The sequence below is a fragment of the Microtus oregoni genome, unplaced genomic scaffold (assembly GCF_018167655.1).
Source record: "Microtus oregoni isolate MIOR12 unplaced genomic scaffold, Mior012 000053F_ref0000044, whole genome shotgun sequence".
Classification (NCBI taxonomy): Eukaryota; Metazoa; Chordata; class Mammalia; order Rodentia; family Cricetidae; genus Microtus; species Microtus oregoni.
The window spans coordinates 10972404-10979912 of record NW_024543829.1 but is presented as its reverse complement, the minus strand read 5'-3'; positions in this window follow the sequence as shown (position 1 = coordinate 10979912).

Genomic DNA, 7509 nt, shown 5'->3' with positions numbered 1-7509 from the left:
GGGATCCACTGACTCTGGCTTCCTCAGTGCCTGAACTCTCATGCACAGACCCCCCGCCACAAACATAATTAAAAATAAAAAAATTTTTTTTTTTTTTTTGCTTTTGCTTTTTGAGACAGGGTTTTTCTGTACAGGCTTGGTTGTCCTGGACTCGCTCTGTAGACCAGGCTGGCCTCGAACTCAGAGATCTGCCTGCCCCTGCCTCTGCCTCCCAAGTGCTGAGATTAAAGGTGCCACTCACATGCCAAACAGTCACATGTAACTCTTTGAGAAAGCACAGAACATTTCAATCATAATAAAATTTAAGCCATTGCTAAATAAAAGGCAGGCCGGGACTGGAGAGATGGCACAGAGACCGAAAGTGCTGGGTAACCTTCCAGAGGGCCCAGGTTCAGTTCCAGTATCTACATGGTGGCTCATAACCACCTGTAACTCCACCTCTGGGGGCTCTGATGCTCTGCTGGCCTCCATGGGCACCAGGCACCCATGCAGTGCACAGAATTACACTCAGGCAAAATACTCATATACATAAATCAAAAATAAATAATAAAGTAAAAATAAAGACAGTCTTGTTTTTAGAAAGGTAGGCTCAAAGCCTATGTTGTATGATCTAATCTTGAAACATATACATGCATGTGTATTTATATGCAAAAGTGGTACTAAGTTGGAATTCCCTCAAAACTTATGGGGTTGGAGGTTTTTTTAGTGTTGTTTTTTTTTTTTTTTTTTTTTTTTGAGAAAGGGTTTGTCTATGTAGCCCTGGCTGTCCTAAAACTGTCTCTGTAGAGCAGGCTGACCCGAACTCAGAGTTCTGCTTGCCTTTGCCTCCCCAGTACTGGAGTTCTGGGGCTGAAGGCATAAGGATTATTTTTATATTACATTTTTCTGCTTCACTGTATCCCAAGTTTAATCATATATTTATGGTTAGAAAACAAAAGAACAAATGATATCATTTTTAAGTGAGCTATATTAGCTTTCTGTTGTCATTGTAACAAGTTGCCTCAAACTGATTGGCTTTAAATAACACAAATTCAGAATGCAAGTCTGTAGTTTAAAACCCAGAGAGCGTGCCTATGGAGTCCAAGCTTGCTGTGTGAGCGGCATGCCTTCTGGAGGACTAAGGAAGGGCCTGCTTTCTTGCCGTCTATAGCTTCGAGAAGCAGTCCACATTTCTTTGCTCACAGCTCCTGTGTGACTCCACTTTCTGTTGCTGTAATGCAACGCTTGAGACTGGGAATTCCATACAGAAAAGAAAACTACGTCACTCACAGTCAAGAAGGTTTGAGGTTATGGCGTCATCATTATCCCCAGCTTTGGTGAAGACCCTCTTGGCTCTGTCACGTGTTTGATGGGATCACGGTAGACCCATCTATGAGAGCAATGACATGGTAAGGCCACAGTCAGAGAGCAATAAACAGGTCAAGTTCAGCCCCTTCATGGGAACGATCCAGGTTCCCAAAGACCACATTCATTCCTTTTAATGCAACTACCCCAGTGACCTTTTATGGGTCCTACGTCCTAACAGTCCTACTTCTCAACATAGCCTGCCTTGGGGACCAGGATTCAGTCCCCAAAAAGCATGAGCGTCCCACACCTGAATCATAGCAGACACCTCCTTCATCTTCAGAGCCAGCTCCTCCATTGCATTTCCGCCTCCTCTTCACCACCACCCACTTCTGTACGGCGTGACCATGGATAAGGGTAATCTCCCTATTTTAACATCATCTAATTCCACATGAAAATCCACTTCCCTTTGCCGTGTAATATAATTCAGGAGTTAGCAGGTAGATTTTTGGGTGGTTGATGCCTACGGTAAGAGGTGCCGTCATAAAAATGCCATATAGCAAGTATTTCTACTCTCCATTCAGGCACACAGTAAGGTTTATTTCCTGCCCCGCCCCTTTTGTAGTGTTGGGAACAAGCCTAATACTTCTTCAAGGCTGGGTACATCCTTTACCTCTGAGCTACATCCTAGCCCCTTCTGCTCCCTTTAAGTTAGAGCTGTATATAACTTCCTTGACTGTGACTTCTCTGCAGAGGTGGCATGTATCATTTCTGATAGCTCTACAAGCCTGTGGTAAAACCATGCCCCTGCCTCTGCTGTGTTGGGTGTATGGACTGAATAGAGCCCTCCTGGCCTGTGCCTTGCCTCCTGACCCGAGTGAAGCCATGCTGTGAGAGGGCTATGTGGCGTGTTATCCCACAGAGAGTCAGGGGGTGCTCAGAACTCATTCTAGTTTGGTCTACTTGTCAACTGGAAACAGCCTGGAGTCATCTAAGAGGCAGTCTCAACTGAGGAATAGCCTATGCCACATTGGCATGTTTGAGAAGACTGTCTTGATTCTGAATTGATGCAGAGGGACCCAGACCACTATGGGTAGCAGCAAACCTAAGCGGGGGGGGGGGGGGGGGGCTGGGCCATGTAAGAAAGCAAACTGAGCATGAGCCAAGAGCAAGTCAGCAAGTGGATGTGAAAATCCACTGATAATGGGTAAGCAGGGTCTTACAGAGACACCAGAATCATTGAGCATCACCTTATCTTCCAGGTTAATGCTGTAGGACAATCCTGTGGTTTATCCTGTCAACTATATTTTAAATAACACTGATTGGCCAGTAGCCAGGCAGGAAGTATAGGTCGGGTGACCAGGCAGGAAGTAGAGGCAGGGCAATGAGAACAGGAGAATTCTGGGAAGAGGAAAGCTTGGTCTGTAGTCGTGACCCAGACAGAAGAAGCAAAATGTGACTGCCCCGCTGAATAAGGTACCAAGCCACATGGCTAACATAGACAAGAATAATGGGCTAATATAAGTTATAAGAGTTAATAAGAAGCCTGAGCTTGAAGGCGTAAGTCACAAATAATGCCACACCAGTTTGGAATTATGATTAATAGGGTGGTATTTATTTAAAGGGGAAAAAACTTACAGATCACTGTCCCAGACAACAGCCCTTTGTGTAACCAGGAAGGGAGTCTAGTAGCAACCGGTGGAACAGGAAGTGAAGAGAGAGAGGAGAGGGAAGTGGCTGCTTTTTTAAAGGGAGAGAGACCACGCCCCAATGGGCTGGTATCTCAGCAGCTATAGGCTGGAGAGGAAGGACCTCCCGCAACACCTCCCCCTTTTGTTTAAGTAAGAGAGTTCTAAACCTACTATGATATTACATACAATAAGTACAAATATCCTATTCTAACTAGCTTAGATCTTGTATAATAAATAACTTGGCCAAGTCATGAGAGAAAAGTAACTACATTTATATAGTCTTCAACCCCATCGAAGATCTGAGAAGGGAAATAATGTTACCTGGGTAATTAGGAAGTTCAGTAAAACAACTTCCAAAACATGCAACAAATCACAGAGACAACTAGCTACCTGGGCAATCACCCAAAGTCACGTTAGCAGCGTTGAAGCAACCAACTTTGGCTAAGGCCTAACATAACTGACATACCATTTTCAAAGGCAAGCAACTTTTCTAAACTATCTTACCCTGTCTTGGCAGGATATGACAGTCCTGTTTTATCCATTGAGAAAAGGCTGGAACTAATGGGCCAAGCGGTGTTTAAAAGAATACAGTTTCCGTGTAATTATTTCGGGTAAAGCTAGCCGTGCAGGCGGCTGGGTGCCGGGGACGCAGCCCCGCTGCCCTTATTTCAACATGAGCTAATGGGCCAATCCGTTTATAACTAATGTAGACCTCTGTGTGATTTCTTTGGGACTTAATGACTGCGGGAACTGGGCAGGACAGAAAGCTCAGTCAACAGGTTAAAGACAAAACAAAAGGTTGAAGCTCTTCCCTGGATTCACGGTCTCCGGAGGCGTATCTCTGGCCTCCAGAGGAGGTGTGAAGAGGCCCTGAGTCTTAAAATGGAGCTTGCCTTATGCCTACAAGATATGTGTGTGGATCTAAGAAACTCTAGATGTTTGGGTACCTTTAGGTGTTGAGGGCCCAAGGCATCAGCTCCCCCAACATTTATGGTGGGACACAGGACTCCCCTAAAGCTTAAACGTGGATCAGGGACAATGTTCTCTTGCTACCAAAAGGGCTAAGCCACCACCTCCTGTTCCTATAAACCACAGGCAGCTCTAGGAGCCTGCAAACCATGCTCATTCTCTTTGCAGCCTCTTGTTTATCCCACGAGAAGAGCATGGACTCCCATTATCTGGGATGGACCGAGGGCTGGAGAGAAGGAAGATGGCAGAAGCAGAGCTAGGAACTAGAGCACCAGGCTCTAGGCACATCTTCCTGTATGAGAGCTGGAGAGAGAACCTCCAGAAACACAGATCTCGGGCTGAGAGATGGCTCGGTGGTTACAAGCACTCACTGCAAATTTACATCACCAGCAGCCTTCATCGGCCTATGAGGATTCAGTGGGCACCTACTGTATGCTCTGTGCTATTGCTAATGGCTGGGAGAATTATCCCAGGTGGACATTCTCCCAAGTTTATTTTCACAGGACAGAGATGTCCTCCTAGGTCCTACTTAGAAAACCAAGAGATTATTCAGTCTCCCTGCAGTGAGGTCTGAGGTTCCTCTGGGCATTTCAGAGCCAGTAGTAATTAAAACCACATTCCCAAGGTCAGCCTGCTATCAATCACAGAAGCCGTGCACAGATGTTCCAGCCTGATAAAGGCTCGTATGAAGTGAAGCCATTAAATGCAAGAGTTGTGTTCAACTTAGCTGCATTAAGCAGAGAGAGCAGAAGAATCAAAGTTTACTAGGTCAGAAAAAAAAAAAGAGCAACCAGGAGGAGGAGAAGAAATAGCATCTTTCTTTCCAAGGGGATGCAATAAAGCCAGAAGATATAAATTATCTAAGATAGGACACTTGATAACGGCCTTTTAATTGACTTGAAAAAAATGGATCTCTTGGTAGTTACTTCAGAATCCCACTTTGAACTTATGTTTATTTTAATTTATGGACATGGTGAACTAATCAAATCCAATAAACATGGGTATCTTTAGTTACCAGATGTTCTGCAGGGTAGATAGTCACTATGTGCCAGCAGGAAGCCGTTTATACAGTTGTTAGAGGAATGCCTGGTCACACTGACATTGTGCCGCCTTTAAAATCAGCTGCCTGGGCCTGGGGAGCGGGCTCTGGGGTTAAAAGCACTTACTACTCTTGCAGAGGACACAGGTTTGCTTCTCAAGACCTACATGGTGACCCACAGCCATTTTTAACTCTAGATCCCCCTTCTGGCCTCCACAGGCACTGCAGACACTCGGCGCACAAACATGCTGGCAAAACACCCACGCGCACATAGAAAACAATTCAAATCTGGGGCCCCCGGTAAGCTTTTCAGAAAGGATCATGTCTATCAATCCACAAGAATGAGTAGACCTGGCCCCTTTTGTATCTGCCCTCTTCACATCTGCCACCTTCTCTGGATTTAAGACTGCAGCACTCGAAGGGTGAACTGCATGGTTTCTACCTCATTTTCAAGAATTAGCTGACCAACGGCACCACTGTCGTTCACAGGGTACTCAGAGAGTGGCTGCTCTGTTTCTGCACCTGCGCTTGCATGGAAGGGTGAGAGCGACGCAGCCCATCCCCTTATCTCTAACAGCTACGAATTTTGTTAAAGAAGACTCATGAGCACCAAGACCAGAGACTGGAGCTCAGTACCAAATGAGATGGAAATAAAGATGAGATGGAAGATTCCTGTGAGGTCTTTTGCTCATTCGTGTGTTCAACAGTCATGAAACAAACCCACAGGCCGAGCATCAGAGGACGATGTGAAAAGTTCTGGTTCTCATGAAATGTACACTTCTGCGCTACTTATTCTTCGTTCAGCACAAGGGAAAACACATCTTACATCTTCTGACAATGAGGGATTAGGCGAGGAGATGAAAGAGGAAGCATGTGGTAGCCCCCTTATAGACCGGGCCATCTTCCTCGGAGGGGAGGGGCCTTGAGCAGCGTGCCTACCTGTCTTAGGCGTCTTAGTCGCTGTTCTGTTGCTGTGAAGAGACGCTGTGACCAAGGCAACTCTTATGGAAGAAAGAATTTAGCTGAAGGCTTGCTTGTATTTTAGACAATTAGTCTGTTTTCATCAGGTGGAGAGCATGGTGGCGGGAAGACATGGAGGAATAGCTGAGAGTTTTACATCCTGAGATCCAGGTGGAAGGCAGAGGGGGGAGGGAGGGGGAGAGGGAGAGGGAGAGGGAGAGAGGGAGAGAGGGAAGGAGGGAGGGAGGGAGGGAGAGAGGGAGAGGGGAAGAGGGAAAGAAGGAAAGAAGGAGAGAGGGAGAGAGGGAAAGAGGGAGGGAGGGAGGGAGGGAGGGAGGGAGGGAGGGAGAGAGGGGGGGAGGGAGAGAGACTGGGCATGGTGGCATGGGCTTTTGGAACCTCAAAGCCCGCTCCCCCCCACACACACACACAGAAAGGCCACACCACTCCAACAAGGCCCCTCCCTGGTGACTAAGCATCAAATATATGAGCCTATGGGGGCCATTCTAATTCAGATCACCACAGGTACCAAAAGAGGAGAAAGAAAAACCTGCAAAGAAAACTACATACTGAAAAGCAGTTAGGTGGCAAGCAAGATGGCATGTCTGCCAGCGCGCACACACACACACACACACACACACTCACACACACACACTCACACACACATATGCACACACACACTCACACACACACATACACACGCACACACACACTCACACACACATACACAAACACACACATACACAAACACACACATACACACACATGCACACACACACACACTCACACACACACTCACACACACACATATGCACACACACACATGCACACACACACATATGCACACACACACATATGCACACACACATACACAAACACACACATACACACACACAATGATTTTTTTAAGTATCCAGAAACATGTTAAAGATCACAATTAGTGAACTATATTTTTAAAATCCACAGTAGAACAAAGAAAAAAACAAGAAAACTACAGACTTGGAAGTCAACAGAAATGTGGGTAGGAGTGGTCTGCTGCGCTGGACCACTCTGTGGGTAGAAAGACAGTTTATATGGGAAATGAAGTTTCTGGGCTGCTCTGGGCACGGGGAATGGGGTGGGGCAGAGAAGTCTTGTCAGTTTTATGGGGGCAGGTTGAGGGCAGAGGAGGTGCAGGCCAGAGAACCCCGGGATTTATCCTGGGGGTTCTGATCTGTAGCGGGTTCTTTGGGTTAATCAGAACTAGAAACCCTTTGCCAGAGGTCACTGGAGGCAGAGAAGTTATCTAGCCAAGGGAACTGGCTGGGGGAAAGCGAAGGGCGAGGCCATCCTAGAGGAGTTTCCCTATTGGCTGAGAAGGGGCTCAGGACGATTCTCGCAAGCACCAGGAAGTCAGTGCTCCTGAAACGTTAGTGTCCTCTAGATTCCGAGTCAGCCTCGGGACCTGGCAGTCAGCATCTGACAGTGCTGGGAGGGTGTGATGCTCCCGAGAGATTGCAATTTGTTGTGCAAAACTATAGAAGATCCTACACATTTCCAAGCCTCACCAGGGCTGGGGTGAGGAGA